Source organism: Natator depressus, chromosome 8 (assembly GCF_965152275.1).
Source record: "Natator depressus isolate rNatDep1 chromosome 8, rNatDep2.hap1, whole genome shotgun sequence".
Lineage (NCBI taxonomy): Eukaryota > Metazoa > Chordata > Testudines > Cheloniidae > Natator > Natator depressus.
The window spans coordinates 51611539-51634669 of NC_134241.1; the positions used below are offsets into that span (position 1 = coordinate 51611539).

The window sequence follows — 23131 nt, forward strand, 5'->3', positions numbered from 1 at the left end:
ATTGAGGATGACGGGAGGGTGTGGAAGCAGGTTTCTAGCCATGCATGCCCTCTGTTTACATAGATTCCTCTCCCTGACAGCTGGAAGGAGGAGTAGCATCTATGGGAAGCCGGTGGCAGATGGGGCAGAGAGGTGGGGGAGGAGGCAGCTGGCAGGTGTTCGCTGTGTTCTGAAAGGCAGTGACAAAGGCCAGCCTGAGATGTTCTCCGGTTTGAGTGTTGAACAGTTGTAGCTGCTGGGCTCAGCAGAGGAGTTTTCCATAATTCTCAAATGCAACACAACATCAGCTTTGATGCCATCATCTTTCTCTTAATCATTGTTACCCATGCTCTGCCTTTCCTGGGTGTAACCTGTCTTCTTTAACTACTGCAGGCGGGAGCTACGGAGAGCTGAAGAAATAGCGGTGAAACAAAATGAATCCAGGAATATTGGTCGAAAGCTGTCAAAGGAGCACACACTTTTTGTGTTAGGTTTCCATACACTTTTGAACAAGAGCTGTTTTACCAGCCTGAAGGCCATGGAAAGTCCATTTCAATTTTGTGTTCACAAGTGTTAGTAAAAAACCCCAAACTTTCCTTTTACATGTTGCAAGTATTTGCACCTGATTGTTGTTGGCTCCTCCAATCCAGGAATAGAAAACCGTGCTTTGTGACTCTTCTAACCAATCACAGCTTAAATAGTGAATATCCCCTGTTGAGTGATTTATTATTATTTTGTATTACCTTAGTCGCAGAGGCCCCAGTTACACAATAAAATAGACAGTCCCTGTCCCAAAAAGGTTTACCATCGAAGCATAACTGCAGTGAATCATTTGTAAGCAATCCAGAGTGTAAAGCATTTGCAGAAAAATACATAGGAAAATTATGAACAGACTATATTTAAGGGTAGCGTGATCCGCGGATGGGGATTCCGGGAGCAAAAAAGGAGACTGAATGTATTGAATAAATTATTCAATACAAATTATTCATTCAGCGTGTCAGCGGTAGTATCACTTCTATTTGTTTCACACCTGTGTCCTGCTAGTGCCAGCCAAGTCTTCTGTAACAAGAGCATCTGACTCCCTTAAGAGCATGTACCACCAGCCTGCCTTTTATTGAACCTTGGCACTTTAAGAGAGAGGAATTCTGGGAGATATAGTTTCCCAGGTGGGATGGCTGGGAAGAGTAGTCTCTAAACATGTGACCAGGAGAGGGCCCATGTGACTGATAGGCTGTATATAAGCCCTGTTACTCCGCATGGGGAAGGAGTTGAGGTGGTGGAAGAGTCTAGAGAGGAGCTTTCTGATAAGAGATCTATTGAAGCATTGGGCCTGGAAAGGGAACAGTGGCAAAAAACCTGCCTGGAGGCCAGGGAGGGGCCAAGCAAGAAGTAAAGGTGGAAGGTAGTAGAGCAGTGTTAAGGTTAGTGGTCCAGTGATGTTACTAGCCCTTGCTTGGGACCTGAGGCTGGGGGCTTCCATGGAGGGATGAAGGACTCTCCTCTTCACACTAGCTGTGTCAGGGTAAGGAGCTCTGGCCGGGTGAGGGCAGAAGGGCTCTTGATTGAACCTGTGGAGAGTGGATGATGATTAGTGAAGCTCATGGGGGTCAGATGCCTGAGAAGTTACACCCCTGTGTCAATGGGGTAACTAGAAGGCTGTAGCCAGGAGATGGCAGAGGGAGGGTGCACTCTGAGGAGGGCAGCCCTGTGCTGTTAAGCCTGAGAGAGGCTGGAGGATGACTGTCTGACTTGGACTCTGCTGATCCCTGGAAAGGGGAAGACCCCCTTGAGAAGTTTGGTTGGAAGGCTGAACCCAAATAACCTACTCACAGTGGGAGACTGCATACCACCACCAGGTGGAGAGGAAACTGAGGCCTGGACTTGTGATTTGATGCTGTAGAGGTAAGGACTCAATTACACCTTCTAGCATGACTTTCCTTCTAAAAGTGGTGGCTGGGACTCCTCCTGCAGGAGCTCTCTGAAAGCTGCATCCTCCTGCTTCTACCATAGGATATCTCACAAACTCCACCAATGCCGGCTGGAGCTCTGGGGTTAGTAAGCTTTCTGTGTGTGCTTGCTAGGGCGGTAGATTCCCTGTAGTGCTGCCTTGCCACGGTCAGGCAGAGCGCAAGCATGAATTATCCCTATGCCAGGTGCTGGTGTGAAGTGTTAGCAGCTGCAGCCTGCAGGTAAGGCTCTCGTGGTTGTGAGCTTCTTCACAGCAGTGCCCTGTCCCCCTCTGGATGGGGAAGGGAAGTCATCCCGAGAAGGGGACTGTACCACGTGATTGAAAGAAGAACACCCACCTGCTAGCTGCTCTCATATTCAGGCCCAGCCTGGTATGATGCAGCCAAAGCCCTTTCTGTTGACTTCTACCCTATCTGCAGCCAGTGTGCTCTGCTGTGCCAGGAGCCCACTGATATGTAACCCTAAGGCACTCATCTGATCACAGCACTTGGGCTGGGCAGATGCTGCCCCCTGTCTCTACACAGCAGCTCACCAAATACAGTGGTGCCTGCTTGTCACCATACCTGAAAGGCTTGCATGTGAGATCTGCCTCCCACTCCCCGTCATATGGATCCCTCCTTGTATTGCTCTGGCATTCTCATGGTAGCAGGGTTACATAAAGCAGCCTCTTGACAGCCAGCTCTACACCTGCTCCCAGGGTGTTCCATTAGCTCCTGCTGCTGTTGGTGCTTTTGTGGTGCTCCCTAGTCATCACAGCCCCAGATCGTGATGGGTGTCAGGTGCGCTCAGCCCAGCAGAAAACATGCCTCCTGACGGAGAGGAAAACAGGTGTGGATAGCTGTGACTGGGAATCCGGTATCTTTCCCCTGACACTCTTTCAGTAGAACTTTACCTTGTAATAGCTACACTGAAGGCCAGCGGGAGATGGTTGATATCTACAGGGAGGACTATAGATTGAATGGCCGGGATGTCTTACGACAATAACTTGGACAGCACCTGGCATGTTGTAAAATATGAGCAGGGGGAGGGGGGTTTGAGTCCCATCCCACTAGCCTCCTGCAGCACAAGTGGAGCCCAGCTGCCCGTGCTAGGATACGGGCTTAGTTATCAACACTTAAATTGACTGGCCTTCAGGGCCAATTATGCAAACAAGCAGAGGCTGAACCAAATGTTAGGCTTCCAGAGGAATGAAAGGGAGGAGAATATGCCAAATGGTATAATACTGCTGTATAAATCGGCGGGCCACCGTAGTCTGGAATGCCATGCTCCGTTCTGGTCACCCCATCTCAAAGGATGTTGCGGATATAGGGGGGGTTCAGGAGACCACAACTTAGACTGTAAGCTCCTTCAAGCAGCAACCATCCATTTGTTCTGTGTTTTCTGCAGTGTGAAACACAGTGGGGTTCTGGCCCGTGACTGGGATTCTGGCCCGTGACTGCAGTAAAATAACTCCTGATGACTGGCACAGGACATGGTGAAACCCACATGAAAAGACACTGAGAAGAGCGGGATGGCTTATCTTAAAGAGGTGAATAAGAGGGGACGTGATTCAAGTGTACAAAACAGCAAATGGGCTAGAGGGGAGAGATTAGGAACTGCTAGTGTCCTTGCCTTGTAACACAGGAGCAGGGGAACATTCAGTGAAATGGGAAGGTGGCAAAGTCAGAACTGACTAAAGAATTTTGTTTTTATATGCACATAAGTAGCCGGTGGAATGCCAGAGGGCTGCCACTGAGGCCGAGAGTTCCTGGGCCTTGAGCAGTTCCTGGGCCTGGCACAATCCTGTCCTAGCAAGACCCCCTGAGGTGCTGTACAGTATCTGCTTGGAGCTGAAAGCTGGGATGTCCGTATAAAATAACAGACCACTGGGTTCTGTCACTTAAAGGGACAATTCAAGTTTAGTTCCCCTCCCCCTGCCCAGCTGCAGTTCCAGCTGTGGGGCTCACACTCACTACCTTGTTTGTACCTGACTTTTTGGAAGTATTTTTAAAAGGTGAATTATGACTCATGTCTCAACTGCTTTGTCTTGTGGCCAGAACACCAGACTGGGACCTGGGGGACAGGCTGGGTGACTGGGTCAACACCCTGCTTTCTGCCTCAGTTTCCCCATCTGAAGATTAGAATGCTTTCCTCCTTTTTTTTTTTTTTTTTTAATAAAGCACTTTGAGCTCTTCTGATGAAAAGAGCCATAGAAGAGCTACTAGGGATCACGAAGCTGCCATAGCAGGGGCCTTGGGCACTGATGCACCTCAGTCTCTCCTGTTCTCTGCCTGTGGCACATAAGTCTAGTTTCCTGTGGGCTGTAATACTTCAGTCTCGTTATGGTTGTTGGGTTTGCGGGGGGGGGGAGGGCGCTGCATGGTGTTGATGGTATCCAGGAGGTCAGACTAAGGGCAGAGGAAACCACCAGCTTTTCTAAATGCCATGACTCTTAGCTGACAGCCAGCAAGCCCGTGTGGGCCTCTACAGAACCTCATTTCTGTTTGCTGAGAGCAACGATCCATTCAGGGGGCGGGGGGACAACGACAACGGGGCAGCAAAGGATGGGCTGGACTCCTAAAGGTAAGAACTGACACATGAGACGGCTGTCAGGGGAGGTCAGCTGTGTTTGGCTGTAAAATCACGGTAGGGCCCTTTAACAATGACACAGCCTACTGCTCAAGCCTTCTGAGAAGGCCCAACGAGCCAGCTCTGCACCCTATTATAAGCAAAAGAAGAGGGTAAGAGAGATGCAGTCACTTGCTCAGCTTGGCCTCCAGTAACCCTATGAGGGTGAGGAGAGGGAGCTGATTAGAAACATGTTGCAATTCTAGCAGGAGTAGCAGTGCCCTCAGCTGGATGGACTCTGAACTCCTCCCCCATGTCATAGCCCCTGCTGACAGTTTAATGGAGATTCTCATTTAGCTCAAGCTGTAGGGGCCTGGGACTCTAGTGCAAGAGAATTGGAGCCCTATTCCCACTGTCATCCTGAAGTACTAGGTGGTGCGGTGCAGCACCATGGCAAATGCCAACCTGCTAGGGTGGCAACAGATTTGTCATGATGCATAGCACCTGCCTCAGTCTTTTAATAACCTTAATTACTATGGGAGGGATAGCCATTTTGTGACATAGGAACCGATGCAGAGCAACTAATGTCACTCACCCAAGATCAGTGAATCGGTCTGAGAGCTGTGATTTATAATGCAGGGGTTCGTACTGCCCATTCACTTGCTCAGACCACAAGATCTCATCACATAGTCCTTGCTAATGATCTCCAGGAAGGTACTATACAGGCAAATAGTTGTTTGTTTTTTTATGGACTTTCTAGAATTGTTCCCCAGCACTCAGTAGCACTTTACAGGGCAGATCCCGTTTTATCCATTGTTGAAATGCAGTCACTTCTGGGAGGGAACATGACTGCACACAACAGCATTACCTAACACTTTGTGGCAGGAGGTGAATAGTAACTTGTTTGCTGTAGCGGGAGTTTAGTGCAGGTAGGCAGAATGCAAATGTATGAGTCCAGAATGCTGCAGGGTTTGTTGGACAAACTGTTATGAAGTGTTGGGATTTTTGAGGACCACAGTTTGCTAGTCCTTCAGCTTATATCTGATATGAAAGACATGACCTTCAGCAGCCCAATTGTCCTTGCCACCACCTTGGATCGGTACTAAGGCAGCTGCCCAGTGTTTCTGGTAGCTCTCCCATCCAAGTACTGACCCAGCCCAACCCTGCTTAGCTTGTGAAATCCAAGGGGGCCACAGCACACAATGGCCACAAAGGATGAATTATTTCAAACTTCACTTTCCTTGGAAAAGCCTATCTTGGCCTTGTTCATATCCTGCTGGAATATGAAAACAAAGTTTTTTTCCATGCTGCTTCTGTGATTTTTTTTTTCTTTTTCGTTTCCGCTTTCTTTCTTCACACACAACTGTCACGTCAGCAGGCCAGAGTAGTGCAGATGGTCTGCCCTGCCAAACACCTGGGTCCAGCTTCTGATCTCAGTCCCACTGGTAAAAAGTCAAGGGAATAATTCCAGTCAATAGAATCACTCTGGATCTGTACTTGTGTGAGCAGGATTTATGTTTCAAAATAGAGGGCCTTCTTTTTCATTATCTATAGTAGATTACAGCCGGTAGCAAGACCTCATTGCATGAGATCAGAGGACTGGAGTACTGATCTGGGATATGGTATTGCTTAGGGGGCATGGTGTGGGCTTAGTAAGGAGATGATGGAAATGCACCAAGGATCTAACATGAGACTGGCTGGTATTGCACATTTTACCACAGATAACACTGAATTGTTCATAGGAGTTGGACTAACTTTTGTGGGGGTGGAGCTGACTATCCATTTCTAATCAGACATATTGGGCTGAATCGTGCTCTGGTACAGCAGCGCAATTCCGTTGATTTAGTGAGGAGGAGCTGTTCTGTTATTTGCTGCTGTTTGTCTCAAAGAAGTCACTGGGATCAACCTATCATTGATTTTTGGGTATTCTAATGGCCTTGCCTCCCCCAGTTTTTGCTAAGTGTCAAGTGGCCTCGCTCATATAACTAAAAGCATAGGGGAAATATTTTGCAGAGGGCTATTACAGTTGCTAACAAGCATGCGTGTTTTTTCTTTTTAATGTGTCCAGCCTAGTCTTGCGCAGACCACACCCCTGAGCACTCAATGCCTGTAGTAATGATTCTCCATACTGGGATGAGCAGGGCTGGGATACTATTTAGTGGTTTGATTCTGCAAGCAAGGTGCAGTGTCCTCAGTGACCATTACCTTCAGTGGGGCTTGAAGATGATTTTCTGCTTGCAGGGTCAAGCTCTAGGTGCACAGCTATGTAAGCACAGTCCCGCTGCTCAAGAGCCAGGAGCTGCAGAAGGAACTAGCCCCTGACGGGCAGTGGAGGTCAGTGAGAGGATCAAAAAATTTTGAGGAAGGAAGTTCAAGTCCAGGGGGGCTGATGAATTTCCTCACGCTACAGTGCGTGGCTGGGAGGGAAAGGAGTGGCAATGAGAGCATGTGCTGAGAGCTGGAGGGGAGAGGATGCTTAGTGGGCCATGTCATCTTGTAAGCCCATGTGGATCACAGCTAGAACTTAGCCTTGAGTTCTGCTATCTTGACAAAAAACTGCAAGTGCTTCTGAACGGAGATTCTCCTTTATCCCAGCTTGCACCAAGCACGTGCAGGAGCCTGATTCTCTGAACTATCTTCCATGAGCTCTAGCAAAACTTTAAGTATCTGATTGGCTGGGCTAATGCAAGCTTCCTGAAGTCTGGCAGCTGAGATTCTGGGCTGGAGGCCATCCTCTGTTCCCTGTCTCTTGGTCATGCTGCAAGAGCTTTGCAGGGAGGGGAGGAGGACAGGTGGAGTGGGGAGGACAAGCTGGGGAAGGGAATAAAGTGAAGCTGCGACATGCACCAATCAGCTTTATTGTGGAGTAGAGTTAGTGGATCAGATCGGAAGATAGATTCAGATCCTCAGCAGATGTAAATTGGGGGATGTAAATGAAACCTGGCCCATGCTTCCTATTTTCTGTAGGCTGTCTTATGTTTAACCAGACTCAGTTAAACAATTTGTGTAATGATTACAGCATGGAAGGGGTCTCATCTAGTGAGTATTGTACAGTACCAAGCTCCCAATACAGGCCCTGAGTCACTTTTGTATTATTCTGGTTTTTACCCCAGTATAAATCTATTGACTTCAGTAGTTACACTGGTGAAATCTGGAGTAACGCAACAGTATCTCGGACACCAAATATTCCTTATTTATTTGGATTTATGCCCCAGCAAAAAGGGGTGTCTAGACAAAGCTCTGGGCCCCCTTGAAACAAGATCAAAATAAATAGCATCTTGTCCTCTCCCAACCAACCTCACTCAACCCCATCACAAAACATAAAATGATGGATGCTAGGCAAAATCAGCCAGAGATCAGTCAGAGAGCTCTCAAAATATAATTAAGGAAAATACATGGAAATCCACTGCTTGCATATCTTGGAATAACTTGCCCCACATTCATCAAGATCTGCAGTGTCTCTATAGACAATAGCAGAAATGAATTTAGCTGATTGTCCTAGAATGTCCGCTGTCTTTATACATTTTAAATGTTGCTATAGTATGTTTTCTAAATGTCTTGCATATTACTGGGTCACGTGCACACACAGCCTGAACTCCCAGTGTGCTGACCTCATCCCCAGAGGTCCACGTGAGTGGCTCCGATTGCTGGATCGGGTCCCTTGATAGCAGAATGGCTTTCTGCACTCATGGTGGCTGGGGGTGAAATGACTGAGAAGCTTAGTCCAAAGACAACTATCCCAATTTTGTCTTTTCTAAATTAAGGGCTTTTTCTGGGTATTTCATCTTTAGTCTTGTTTACAAGCAGGCTTGTAGGCTCCTCAGGTTACCCAAACACAGCAACACCCAAAGCTCTCCTACAACAAAAAACCCCTAGTTAACCAAAGGGATAGACATGGTATTGGAAACCTCAATGGTGTAAGATCCTTAAAATCTCTACAGAGAGCAAACTGTTGTTCACAAGAAACCATGATTTATTTTTGTTGAGGACAAGTTTTTAGTTGCGTGCAAAGATTGATTCTGCGCGCCAAAAAAAAAGCCTTAAAATGCCAACTGGGTGTGTGTGTATAATAAAATAGCATTTCAGCAATATGAAAAGGCAAAGCAATTTCTGGAAATGTATGACTAAAACTTGAAATGAAGCAATATTTTACTGGCATTGCTAGTGTGTGTGCACTGCATCCTTTCTAAAAATCTATTAAAATTGGCCTGAAACTGGTATGTCAGATCAGGGGCCAGGGCTTGCTAATTAATAGATCTTCAATTGGGAGGAACTGCAGCTACCACTGAGGAGAGAGAAATGGTGAAAAGGAAAGTAGAAGGATTGCAGGCCAAAAATAATTGAAACAGATTCGGCTTGGAAAACTGCAGGCTGATGGATCATGGGAAAATAATTGGAAACACATGCCCCCAGTGGGAGGGGTAAACCTGCCAATCTGTGATACTGAAAGAGATGATGGTCCAACTTTCAGAAGAGCTCAGGGGATTCGATTTTCAGTACTCAGCACTCTGCAACTCCCATGTGACACTTAAGGCCAGGATTTCAAAGAAGATCAGTTTCCAACATGCTGAGTGGCCTTGACAATTCTGGCTCTAGGGGTGGAAGTGAACAACAAATTGGGCATGAGTTTGCAGTGTGATATGCAGGAATAAAGGTTGGTGGAATTTTTTTTAAAGTAGCTTATTGCCACTTCCCTGCTTATTAATGCCTTTCTCTGCGATAGGGCAATTCTTCATTGGCAGGGAGGTGGACGGACTGACTGGCTCTGATTCCTTGGATTAATGTGGTCGTCTTTCATTTCTAGACACAGAAGACCAAATTAATCATAGTTACCCCAGGAATGAGTTTGGCCCATATTGTCAAATGTGCATGAGGTCAAAAATGCAATGAGTGTGAGGGGTCTCTGCCTAGCCTGCAATGGATGTATTGCACAACTATTGCCATAGGCCAATTTAGCAGGGCGGGAATATTTGGTTGTAAAGCTTGCCAAGGCTTGTGTGTGTGCGCCTAGCCAGTAGTATGGACTCCTTACTTTCATAAGCACCACATTCATCTTGGTCCAGCTCCTATTTGCATGAGTATATTAACCCACCAAACTCCATGCTCCAACTCAGGCTAATGCTTTCTTAGCAGCTGGGTCAGCAGACCCAGTAACCCCACTGTAGTGTCAGCAGAGATGACCTTCTCATGGTCTAAGCACCGCTGGATCAGCAAGATGCTGTCCGTGTCCTGTTGTTTGCCTCTGTAATCTGTTTCGAAAAGGCAGCCCCAATGCTGGTTTCTCTCTCTTCTCCCCCCTGCCCCCATTAGGCAAGTTAGATGATTCTGGAAAGACAGTGACTGGGCTAATTTAGCAGGCAGACATTTCATTGAATTAGCAAATGCATCGGCGAGTGAGCCTGGAACTGTGGTACGTGTGCTGGGGTGGAGTTCACCAGTGCAGGAATGGAGGGGGTTGGGTGACGTCAACTTGAGCTTATCTAATATTATTAGCAACAATCTGCAACAAAGGAAAATACGTGAGCTGAAAACAGACAACAGGCTCGACCTCTGCTGTCCCCAGTCTGGTTTAAGTCAATGGGAGGCTAGCCTGAATAAAGATGGGGGCTCTAGTCTATACTGAGGAATTGGAAAAATGACCTCTCATTGTTGCTCCTGAGAAGAAAGATGGCCTCATGGTTTGGTGCTGGACTGGGACTCGGAAGCTTTGGATTCAGTTTCTGGCACTCCCACAGACTGCACGTGTGACCTTGGGGATGTCCTTTGGGGCCAGGATTTCCAGTGTTCAGAATCCAGCAGCTCCCACTGTGATACTTGGGGCAGGTTTAGCTGATCTCACATGGGAATCTGGCCTTTTGCTTCTCTCCGCCTTGGTTTTCCAAGTGGGGATCTGACATCCTTTATCTCTTTTGTTTGCAAGCTGTTGAGGGCAGGGGACTCTCTTGCTATGTGCATGTACAGTTCTTAGCACAGTGGGGGCCTGATCTCCAGTTGGGGGGGGGGGGGAGCCTCTAAACCACTATGTCAGTACTCATCAATTTCTAGTACCATCCCCACCTGCTCAGTTCCTTCAGCATCACTTCCTCCTTAAAACTATGCCCAAACGCCACCCTCTTCCATGGCTTGCAACCAGCTGCTGTGGCCCACGTATTGCTGGTTAATGCCCCTTGCTCCTGACAGCTCTTATGCTGCCTTTGTGTGATGTTTCCTTTATTGTAACAGCTGTGGAGTGTGGCAGAGCTGTCTGAATAGTGCATTTCTCAAATTAAATGGGGGTGTAAGTAGTAATCGCACTTGGCTTCAGCCAACTGGCATGACTTGCCAAGCCTGCCTAGGATTGTTGCCCAAAATTTGCAGGATTATTGCCCTCTGTTCGTGGGATGTTCATAGTTTGGCTGGATTCAGCACCATGGGTACAGTGAGGAGCCATCACCGAATGGCTGGTCACCATCCTCTTTCCACTATTCCCTTCAGAGCAAAGGGGTTGACAGGGCCCTGCTGGCGCAGGGCTGGTCTCATTTGTGAGCAAATCCCAGCTGTATCTAGGGCTGTGTGGATGATTTGACTAACCCAGCCTGTTCACAAAAGGCCTGGGCCTGGAACGGCTGGAGTCTGCAGGTCAGAAGCAAGATGCATTGAGAGCGCTGTTGGAGGGGAGGAGTTTGCACGCTAGCTATGGCGTTAACAGCACAGGACTGGACCTAGCTCCATGCCCAGAGGTGTGGTCACAGCAGGGACCCCAGAAGAGCTGGTCCCTGTGACAGGCAGCCAGCAGAGAGCCGCTACACCCCTGGAGCACAGGGAGGGTCAGTGGGATGACTATTGGCATGCAGCGGTAGGGCCTAAGAAAGTGGTCTTCACCCACTCAACTGCCAAATCTTCCCATCCTCCAACAGGATTTTGGAACTCAGCCCAGACCACTATTCATCTGCACACAGGACATTACAAAAGCTGGTCAGGGCCAGAACTGTATTGTCCTGCGACTCTCCTGGCCACTAAAGTCACTCTAAGGACTTGGCTACACTTGCAAGTTAGAGCACATTAAATCAGCCCCGGGTGCCCTAACTCCTGAGGTATCCACACTGGCAAGGCACTTAGAACACCTGGACTCTGCACCTGGAGCGCTCCTGGTAATCCACCTCCACAAGAAGCATAAAGCTTGCTGCGCCCCGGCTGAAACACCTGGGTGTCAGTGTGGACAACGTGTTGCATTACTGCGCTGTGATTGGCCTTTGGAAATGTCCCACAATCCCCTGAAGTCAAGTGGCCACTCTTGTCATTGTTTTGAACTCGGCCGCAGGCATGCAGATATCCCCTTTCAGAGCTCTGTTTCTGACAGCTGGCATGCTTATCTGCTCTGGGACAAAGCAAACCATTACTGTGGAATGCTGGCGCTGTGTGTGTGTTAGAGAGGGTGGGGGGGGTCTGTTGCTGTCTGAACTTACAAGACAGCATGCTGACACACTCTCCCCCACATATACACAACACACTCCCTGTCACACTCCACCTCTTCACCCCCCCCCATTTGAAAAGCTTTCTGCAGCCACTTGCATGCTGGGATAGCTACCACAACGCACCGCTCTCTGTGGCGTTGCAAGAGCTGCTAATGTGGCCACGCCACTGCGCTTGCAGCTGAGAATGTAAACGCACTGCAGTGTTTTCTGTGCTGTGGTCTCCGAAGGCTGGTTTAACTCCCAGCGCTCTACATCTGCAAGTGTAGCCAAGCCCTTAGACTTCTTCGAGGGACGGAAACCTGCAGGGCAAGTGCCACGATGGCCCATCTCTTCCACTAAGGAGGCAGAATTGCAGCCCGGGACTTCCGAGGCAGGTGCCCCAGGTCTGAAAAGGTCACTCCATTGACATCGGAGCAGCGCACTGGCTTTGCTCAGAGAGGGGCATGGGCCTTGAAAGCCTTCTCTAGAAGAAGAGGGAGGGGCGGCAGCAGCAGCAGGTGGGTCTCTGGCCTGGCTGCAGGTGAGGGGGCCAGGTGGGTCCCTGGTCTGGCCTGGCCTCCCATCCCCAGCTCATGCATGGTGCTGCTGGACTCTGGTCCCACATGGTTTGGCCTAGTCCTTTTGAGGTGGCTGTCATGAGAGTAGATTAGGCTCTGAGAGAGTAAGGTAGAGAGGAAAGGTAGTGAGCTGTGATGGAATGAGTCAATGGGTGGGGTGGAACTGGGTTGTGAAAGAATGGGCAAGGGGGGGAAATGCAGGAGGGAATCTGCGAAGGATAAATACCAACAATGTGGAAACCCAGTGCACAGAGCGATCATTAGTTCAGGATTCAGGCTCCAGGACAGCTGGAGACAAGGAGGGGAAGGATGCCTCCAAAAAATGCTCTGGCACACATCCTGTTGGCACTACATCGCTGCAATCGCTTTGGCCCCAATCCTGCAATGAACTCTGCAAGGGCAGACCCCTGTGCTGGCATGGAGCCTTACTGACTTCTACAGGGCACTGTCTGGGTGGAGAGATCTGCTTGCACAGAGCCCACTACTGTGGAATGCAGGATCCCATTGCAGGGTCAGGCCTTTGCGTGTATGTTGCTTCCTTCCTCCATCTGTCTTGTCAATGGATCTCAACCTTTTCCATACAGTGCCTCCTAGCTGTCTCTGGAAACAAATTTCAGGACTCTCCCACCCCGCCCCTCTCAATGACTCAGACAAAGGGTGGCCACAGCCCACCCACCCTACCCCCCCCCCCCCGAAACATGCTCACACCCCCATGTTAAGAACAGGGCTGGATTAACCTTTTGTGGGCCTGGCCCCAAACATATTTGTGGGCCCCTATGGGGGCAAAGGAGCATGATGTGGGGAGGTCAGTCTCCAGAGCAAGGAGCCAGCCAGGGGCAATGGGGCATAGCACGGTGGGGCTGGCCCTGCTCCACCCAGCCCAGTGCAAGGGCACTGTATATAAACCAGCAGTTGCCAGACACACACGGGCCAGCCCAGCCATGTGCTGCCAGTGTGCCCCTTCCCCTCGGGGGTGGGCCCATGCCATGCCACACAGCCCCCAACTCACTATGCCCAGTGTCCCCCAGAACTGCTATGCTGGCAGCCCCCCACACAGACCCTCCACCACAAATGCACAGCGGCCTGCACACCACCACCCCTGCCCAGCACCCCCGCCCCCACAGCCGCACCACTACTTCCCAATGCACTTCCCCACAGCCCACCACCACAACTACACAGAACCCCACTCAGACCCCCCCACTGGCCAGCAGCCCCTCACACACCTCCCAGAGACCCACTCCCTCACACCCTGCCCCCTGGCCACACTCACCGGCCCAGCTGGAAGGTGACGGTGTCTACCAGGCTGAGCTGGCAGCGCGGCCGGGGCTGGTGCAGTCCCCAGGCTGGGGAATCACTCCAGCCTCTCAGGAGTGGCACAATTAGCCAGGTCAGGGTCTGCCCCCGCCCTGGACAGACTCCCTCAGGACCCACTTGCCTGGAGATACGATGACCATACGTCCCCGTTTGGCCAGGACAGTTCCCTTTTTAAGTTCTGTCCTGACCATCCTGACACTTTTGACAAAAACAGGCATTTATCCCATTTGCTCTTGCCAGCTGATCAGTTGGCAAGAGCAAATGAACAAATGCCCATTTACCAAAAAAGTCTGGTGTGCCCCCCTAGCGGGACATGGCAGAACGTGTGTGTGTGTGGTGGTGGTGGGGGTGGCGATGTAAGGCATCAGGCAGCCGGGCTTGGGGGATCAGCCCCAGCTGCAGGTAGAATAGAGCTTGGGGCGGGGGTTAGGGGCGAGCCCCAGCCCCTGGCAGTGGTGCAGGGAGCTGAGGTGAGGGAGGGATCAGCCCCTGTCCTGGCAACAGCATGTGGAGCTCGGGGAGTGGGGGGTCAGCCACTGGCTGCGGCGTGGGGAGCTGTGGGGGAGGGTTAGCCCCAGTGGTGGATTTACAGTTAGTGGGGCCCTGTGCTCAGCTTCATTTTTGGGGCCCCTCCTTGGGACCCAGCCAAGAAAAAGAACATTCTCCTATCTCCTACCCTCCACCCCCATTTTCATTTTTTTTTCTTCATCCTCCTCCTATAAGTAATAGCAAGTAAATGGAAAATAAAGTGAGGTACCTGGATTATTGTTGTAATCTAACTTACTTTTTCACAGACCACTTGAAAATCGCTGAGGATCTCAGCGGACACTTAATGATCTTTCCAACTATTGTTTGTACCATTAGCTAGCTACAGTAAAGCGCTTTGGATAAGAGTGCTTTATAAAAAAATGTAATAAAGTTGGGGTGCAGGGTCTGGCCAGGACTTAGGGTGTGGCTGGGGGTGCAGGGTCTGGGAGGGAGTCAGGGTGCAGGAGCAGGCTGGGGGTTGGGGTGCAAGGTCTGGCCAGGAGTTGGGGTGAGGGAGGGGGCTCATGGTTGGGACAGCAGTTTGGGGTGTGGAGCGCTTACCTGGGGCAGCTCCCATTTGGTGCGAGGGGTGCAGGATGGATGTGGGGGGGTGCAAGAGTCAGGGAGGGCAGGGGGCTGGGGCTGTGTGAGGGGGGTGCAGGAGTCAGGGCTGGGGGTGTGGGCTGGGGTCGTGGAGGTGCTCCCAGCCCCCTGCCCTGAGAGTGGGCTGGGCTGGGGCCCCTTTGGAGCCTTGAACTGTGATCAAACGCTGCAATTGCAGTATAGACAGATCCAGGGACTGCAAGGTATTTGGAGCAGGGATGTGTGTCTGCAAAGCACCCTGCACATGTTAGGCAATGCAAGATAAGCACGCCTAGCAGGAAAGATTCTGGAACGAGGGCTAGCTGCTGCATTGCTGGAGGATGTGGTAGGCAGAATAGCATAGAGGCTGCTAGTCCACATCTTACTGATTTGCTGGGTAAACAGGAGAACCGAGTCTCTCTTGTCCATAAACCAAGCACATACGGATGAGAACACACAGGGAGCAGAGGTGGGCAGGGCAAGAGGCCACGGTTTGGTAGTTCTTTTCCGACCTGAGCCACACTGGCTCACAATGAGTTGAGCACTAGCCTGTCTCTAGCCTGCTAAGCCTTCAAGGAACAATGCTTGGGCGATACTAACACCAGGGCTGGGTTTTTGACCCAGCTGAAGAGGGAAGGTGATGGTCCTGTGGCTAATGCACAGGCCTGGGGACTGGGTGAGCTTGACTTTCTTCCTGGCTTCACTCCAGGTTCGCTGGGTGACCCTGGGCAAGTCCTAGCCTTTGTGTGTCCACATCCCCATCTGTAAAATGGGGATAATGCATCTCACTCACCTTACAGGGGTGTTGCAAGATCAAATGCTTTAATAGCTGCAAAGCATGTTGAGGCCCGGATGAGAGGTGCTGCATAAATGCAAACATCACCCTCATCTGATTGAAATGGGTCCGGCCTTCACCACATTCTTGACCTCTGACACTTGGGAGGGTTTTGTGGATAGGTGAGTAGACGGTAACAGCAGAAAAAGCTGCAGCAAAGGCTTGCCACGTGGGAGGCTGATGGGGCCTGATTCACCGTTACCGAATAGGAATGCAAAGCGGAGGTAAAATGCTATTGCTGGTGTAAATGGCGGAACAAGGTGCAGGTGATGGGGAATTGAGCCCAAAGAGTGGGTGCTCATTATTCGGTTGCTTTGGCCTTTTGGTTTAGATCAAGTATCGATGCCACTTACAATCTGATGTGTGATTTGTCAGGGGACGGTGGGGCTGCCTCCTGCTCTGATGAGGGGATGGAGTTGGTGCCTTTCTCATCTTTAGGATATCCCTGTGAGGACGCCGAAAAGCAGACTGGTGGGCGCTCAGTGAACACCACTAACCTAACAAAATACAAACACAGGCAACAGGGTGGCTGATGGATGCAGTTCATATTCCTGTTCCCATAGGATCCTGAAATTGGTGCATGGGTGGTTTACATGTTGCACTAGGGCATAGCCAATTGCTGGAGGACACTAGACTGTTAGTGGCATAACATGGGTGTCAGGAAAGTGATCTTATCTCTCACGCACACCGCCAGTACAGCAGGTCCACCCCTTTTACGCAGGCACATGCAATGATACTTTCTTGCCACGTTAGTAAAACTAGCCGGGAGACTATACAGGGTTATGTGGGAGGGTGAAAGTACTTTGTTCCATTTTTACCATCCACTGAGAATTCCTATGGGGTGGAAGATCTGCATATTAATTAATAAGGGATCAAAGATACTGATTAAAGCAGGGCTCTATTGATCATAGGCTGGTCTTTGACTAATATTATAAAATGGATTTTTCAACATTTAGTTTGCTGAAGGGAAGTGGAATATGCATAGGCACTGGTATTGTAGCCATGGCTGGTATCTAGCCCTCTCAAATAAAGACAATTTGAATTTATGCAGGGTGGCGCTTTAAATCCAGGGAACCCATGTTGAGCTCTAGGTAATCTAACTCTGTATATTCAAACCCAAATGGAAATGCCCTGATGCAGCCATACCAAACAAACAACCTCTGAAATGTATTGCTGTAAGATGCTTCTTTCCCCGCCCCAAACCACTGTGATTTGTTTTGTTTTATGTTTCCTTTAGCACCAACTCATGCTTATTGTTAATCCTGGGCGTTAGTGGGACTGTTGGTGAGAATATGGATTGCTCCCAGGTAGAAGGGTAGCGGGATTGGGTCCACTGCCCGTGTGCATTCTGAGGCAGGGGCTGTGTCTTCTATTAGTTTGCTAAGCGCTGGGTGGTATATGTAATATACTTTGTAAATATTAATGACTTGGCTTCATGACACTCATTAGATGGGTAAATATTACTATTCTCATTTTATGAATGGGAAAATTGAGGAACCAGAAAGGTTGCCTAGGGTTACACAGGACTTTTCTATAGCGCTGTGGATAGATTGCAGCTCCCCCTGTCACTGATCCACACTAGTCACAAGGCTCTCCTTCCATAATAGCAAAAATAGACTTTGTGTGTAGAGGAAAGTTGGGGTTATTAAAATAGCCTGGTTGTTACAAATTGAAGGACCAGATTTGGATCTCAGTTTCACATGGGTGTAACTGAGATCAAAAGCGGATCTGCGGTGATTTACATTTTTACTATGACTTTTTTTCTTCCAAATTTTGCTCTTAGCATTGCGCCTCTGGCTAGGTATCAGGCAAGAGGGACCAATGAACTTTTCTGTTAAAGCATCTCTTTTATGGTCAGAACTGCTCGTGGTTAACACAGATAGTGGTGGTCTTGTTTGAAATGAAAATGGAGGGGAAAACCAAGTTTTATGTTAGTTGCAAAATGAGATCTGACTATAAATGTTGTTGTTGGCAATATGGGCTTGATACAAAGCCCATCAATGGACAGACTCACGTGAACTTCAGTGAGCTCTAGATCAAGCCCCCAGCCCCAATTAAAAAGTCCATTTCTATTCAGCAAACCCCTTCGAACAGGTGCCGAACTCTCATTGACTTCGGTGGGGCTCAGGGACTTGATATAATGTGCTTTGCTGAATGAGGGCTCATGTCTCTCTGTCTCAGTGAATATTGCCACAACAACACCACAGCCCAAGGTAGCATCATCACTTGGGGATGTAGTAGCACAGATGTGCTTTAAATAATGAGCAAAGACCTGGTCCCAGCCCCAAGAGCTCGGGATGGGCTGCTATTGAGATAAAAAGCAAAGGCAAGGGGGTGGATGATGGTAAAATGCACATCTGGTTAGCTCCTGGTTTTGCAGGATTTGTAGGTGTTGCAGAATGTGAAGGAGCAAGAATTCTGCTTGATTCCCCCCACTCCCCCGACCAATGTTGTAAGGCAGTGCTGACAATGCTGACTTTTGGCAAAACCTTGTATTGACTTGCAAACTGTGCAAATTTGATATGGACGTCACTGAAAGAGAATAAATATAGAACATCAAGATGTTTTTAATTTGCAGAGTCGCTTTTCAGGCCATAACTTCACATTGAGCCACGGCGTCAATTAAAGCAAATGTATCTCTGCACCAAGTGGTTTTGCACGTAGTTTAACACAGTCCCTATCCTTCACCAAGGATTGTGTCTGCCTTTGGTCCCTTCTTCCTCACCTCCCTGAAACAGTTACGCTCTTGTATCCTCATTCTAATTGCTTCCAGAAAGCCAGGGAAAGGTCAATGACACGTAAGGTAACTGCGCAAGTCCCAAAGTTTCTAACAGGCTATAATGGTAATTTGAATCTCTGCTTCTATTTGTATTGCATTTTTCTGAAAGACCCTTTCATCTGCTCTTGAAATGCAACCACCTCTGGTGTGGAATGCAGCAGCCCACAGTAATGTGACAACAGTTTGTGACGGGAATTTTTAAAAGACTAATACTGTACAGTTGAAATAAAAGGGGACACTGTCACTGCCCCACTTGGAACTGGGCCAGGATATCCTTTCTTTTGTAAAAAGTGCATGATTACTTGTCATAAGATCAGCCTGGCCCAGCTGACGAGGAGGGAGGCAAAGGTGACTGTATAAGTTTGTGGCTGCTAGATTCTAGGGCTGACCAGGCACCAGTCTAATCTCTGTCATAAATTAGAGCAGCCTGAAGGCTGCTTTGATTTATACCAGGCTGCCGATGGCTCCTATTTCCAGCCTCTGGGAATAGCTGGCCACATTCCCTGTGCTGGGGTAGGTGAAAACATATTGCTGCTACTTTGGCTCCCTAGGCCACAGGGAGATTTCCCTTACGCAAGAGGAATCCCCAGGTACCCTGTTGAGCTGGCTTGTCTGCAGCAAAAAACAGCTGGAGCAGAGTGCAGAATTTGGCGTTTGAGTCTCTTCTTGCCATTAGCTTAGTCTGTGACCGTCAATCAAATCCCTTAACACTCTCTGCCTCAGTTTCCCTATCTGTAAAATGGGGACAGGGATGCTACCCATCTTTTCCAAGGGCTTTGAGGTTGATGGCTTGAACGCGTCTAGAAGTGCAAAGGAGAACTTTCACTGGACCAAAATAAATAAAATCAGCTCAATGTCTTCCATTTACACTGATCTCAAGGACAGAGGGACGTACTGCAAGGTTAGGTACACGTCAAATTAATACTTTGAAGATTTGCGGCTGGTAGAGCAAACAAGCCAAAGCAACTATCTCTGTGTGTGTATTTTTTGTTCAGCAATGCAGTCAGTCTCTTCTCCTTAAAGAAGAGGATGTGTCTGTCGTTAAATCGCTGGGACTAAAACAATGCGACGCTAGGTAGCTTTTTCCCTCTGAGTTTTAACAGTGTTATCCTCTGTACTAAAGAGCTTTTTCTTGATCCAAAAGTCTGTTCAAGTCAAAAAATGTTTTGCCACAGATACCTTATCTCAAATCAAAAGAGAGCATCCCAAATGCATCTAGACTGTATATTGATTGACCGACATACTAACTGAATTGAAGGACACGTTAAGTTACCTTGCTTTCCTTAGTAAGCCAAGTGCAAAGTAGTAGAGTTCTAAGCAACAATCAATTTGTAGGGCAAAGGCTGTTTTTCAATATCTAGTGTTGAGGTATTTCCCCTTTTTGAAATGAAGGCGCGGGTGGGTGTTTGGCAGCAGAAGTGACTGTTTCGGCAGTCCAGTGAGGACCACAAAACATGTGAGAGCCAAAAGTTGAATGCTGGAAGCCCCCTTCTCCCTCCCCACTCCCCCCTGGCTCTTTTTTTTTTTTTTTTTTTTTTGCCTCGTGGTTGCATCTGTTGGCACCAGAATGTGCCCGGGGTCTCCATTCTTCTTTTCTGGAATACATGCGACATGACTCTCGGTGCTGCTGGAAGGCACTGGGCATCTCTGAGCACACAGGGCTAAGCAGAACTTCCCCTTGCTGGCCTGTCAGTACGTCTAGCTACAGACGCCCCCTGTAGAAATGAGAGCAGAGTTCACATTTCCTTACATGCAGCCCACTCGTTAGAACCACGGGCCAATTCATCCATCGCACTGATTGCGTCTCTTGAGTGCTGCCACCCTAGCAAGATCAAAATCGGGGACAAAGTGCTCTGAGGAGAGCTCCCGTTGTCATCAGCAGGAATTGGTGGGTAAAGTGAGCATGATCTCGCCTGTCCTGTCTTACTGCACCAGGGTCAGTTTTAGAAAGGGGCCATGTGTCAGCTTTGTGATCTAATGGGCTTGCGTGGGGTTCACTGGATCTACCACACCCAATTCCAGAAGCTTCTGGATGTGGAATGCTTAATCTCCCTAGCAACAATGACCCAGACACAACTCACTCCTACCTCCCCCCAGTGGGTCTCTTAGAGAGATCTCCCTATTAGGCACGTGGGTTACACCATGACAGCCAAACGCTGTTTCTCATGCCGCAGAACAGGTGTTTTCTGGGAGTGCGGGAGAGAGCCAGCCATCCTTCTAGAACAGCTGCAAGTGGCAAACGCCTGTCCAGTCTCTGAAGATACTCACGGTCTCCTAACCCAGTTTGGTCCATCTCTGGGGCCTTTTTCTTGAATTTCATTTCTTTTCTGCAGAGTCTTGTCATTACACCCACACAAGGGTAGAGTCATAAAGGGGCCCCTATGGCCCAGCTTGGGACATCTGAAATGCTGTAGGTAGTTATAGAAGGTGCTTCTGATTCAAAACTGCTTATCATAGAATCATAGAATCATAGAATATCAGGGTTGGAAGGGACCCTAGAAGGTCATCTAGTCCAATCCCCTGCTCGAAGCAGGACCAATTCCCAGTTAAATCATCCCAGCCAGGGCTTTGTCAAGCCTGACCTTAAAAACCTCTAAGGAAGGAGATTCTACCACCTCCCTAGGTAACGCATTCCAGTGTTTCACCACCCTCTTAGTGAAAAAGTTTTTCCTAATATCCAATCTAAACCTCCCCCATTGCAACTTGAGACCATTACTCCTTGTTCTGTCATCTGCTACCATTGAGAACAGTCTAGAGCCATCCTCTTTGGAACCCCCTTTCAGGTAGTTGAAAGCAGCTATCAAATCCCCCCTCATTCTTCTCTTCTGCAGACTAAACAATCCCAGCTCCCTCAGCCTCTCCTCATAAGTCATGTGCTCTAGACCCCTAATCATTTTTGTTGCCCTTCGCTGGACTCTCTCCAATTTATCCACATCCTTCTTGTAGTGTGGGGCCCAAAACTGGACACAGTACTCCAGATGAGGCCTCACCAGTGTCGAATAGAGGGGAACGATCACGTCCCTCGATCTGCTCGCTATGCCCCTACTTATACATCCCAAAATGCCATTGGCCTTCTTGGCAACAAGGGCACACTGCTGACTCCTATCCAGCTTCTCGTCCACTGTCACCCCTAGGTCCTTTTCCGCAGAACTGCTGCCTAGCCATTCGGTCCCTAGTCTGTAGCGGTGCATTGGATTCTTCCATCCGAAGTGTAGGACCCTGCACTTATCCTTATTGAACCTCATCAGATTTCTTTTGGCCCAATCCTCCAATTTGTCTAGGTCCTTCTGTATCCTATCCCTCCCCTCCAGCGTATCGACCACTCCTCCCAGTTTAGTATCATCAGCAAATTTGCTGAGAGTGCAATCCACACCATCCTCCAGATCATTTATGAAGATATTGAACAAAACCGGCCCCAGGACCGACCCCTGGGGCACTCCACTTGACACCGGCTGCCAACTAGACATGGAGCCATTCATCACTACCCGTTGAGCCCGACAATCTAGCCAGCTTTCTACCCACCTTATAGTGCATTCATCCAGCCCATACTTCCTTAACTTGCTGACAAGAATACTGTGGGAGACCGTGTCAAAAGCTTTGCTAAAGTCAAGAAACAATACATCCACTGCTTTCCCTTCATCCACAGAACCAGTAATCTCATCATAAAAGGCGATTAGATTAGTCAGGCATGACCTTCCCTTGGTGAATCCATGCTGACTGTTCCTGATCACTTTCCTCTCATGTAAGTGCTTCAGGATTGATTCTCTGAGGACCTGCTCCATGATTTTTCCAGGGACTGAGGTGAGGCTGACTGGCCTGTAGTTCCCAGGATCCTCCTTCTTCCCTTTTTTAAAGATTGGCACTACATTAGCCTTTTTCCAGTCATCCGGGACTTCCCCCGTTCGCCACGAGTTTTCAAAGATAATGGCCAAGGGCTCTGCAATCACAGCCGCCAATTCCTTCAGCACTCTCGGATGTAACTCGTCCGGCCCCATGGACTTGTGCACGTCCAGCTTTTCTAAATAGTCCCTAACCACCTCTATCTCCACTTATCTAAGTGTATAGATCTCAAAATCAGAAGGAACCATTATATTCTTGTAGTCCCACGTGCTGAAATAATGCAGGCCTAGGATTTTTATTTATTTTATTTTTTACCCAGAGATTCCTGGGTTCATGGCTGTTCTCCTGCTACACCATCTTCCCACCCCTCCCCCATCATTATCATCCTGTTTGTACATCCCAGCCACAGCGTCACATGTGACCTGAGCATCGGGTTGTGAAACAATTTTGTATCACCACACAACCTGGAAAGGCATTGTCTTTTTAATCCCCTTGCTGGACAAGCCACGGTAATGGGGGCAGTCCCATGCCCTATGGGAAGGCTGTCCTTACTGGACCCCTGGGGACTTTTAGAGAATTACAACTGCAGAGGACCAATCTTTTGTCTTGCGCACCTTTTTTCCCCTTTGAACTTGTAAAAGAATCTAGAATGGCTTGTGAAATCCTACAGTGGTGTGCGTATGCGTGAGCACAGCTGGAGAGTAGAGAAGACGTTTTTAGTCTGTTTTTTAACAAGGCCAAGTGACAG

The 23131-nt window shown here is 48.8% G+C and overlaps 1 protein-coding gene across 4 annotated transcripts in view; it reads left to right on the top strand.

Annotated features, from left to right (window-relative positions):
- The window catches only part of LOC141992224 (protein FAM163A-like), a 71210-nt gene that overhangs the window by 25533 nt on the left and 22546 nt on the right, over positions 1-23131 (top strand). Inside the window, exons 1-2 of one of the 4 annotated variants that reach the window (XM_074961047.1) lie at positions 940-1881; positions 3334-3475. The exons of the other annotated variants lie outside the window; for them this stretch is intronic. The gene's annotated coding sequence lies outside the window, so the exon portion shown is untranslated. Of the gene's footprint in view, positions 1-939; positions 1882-3333; positions 3476-23131 lie in introns of those variants that run through there. 4 annotated transcript variants of the gene reach the window in all.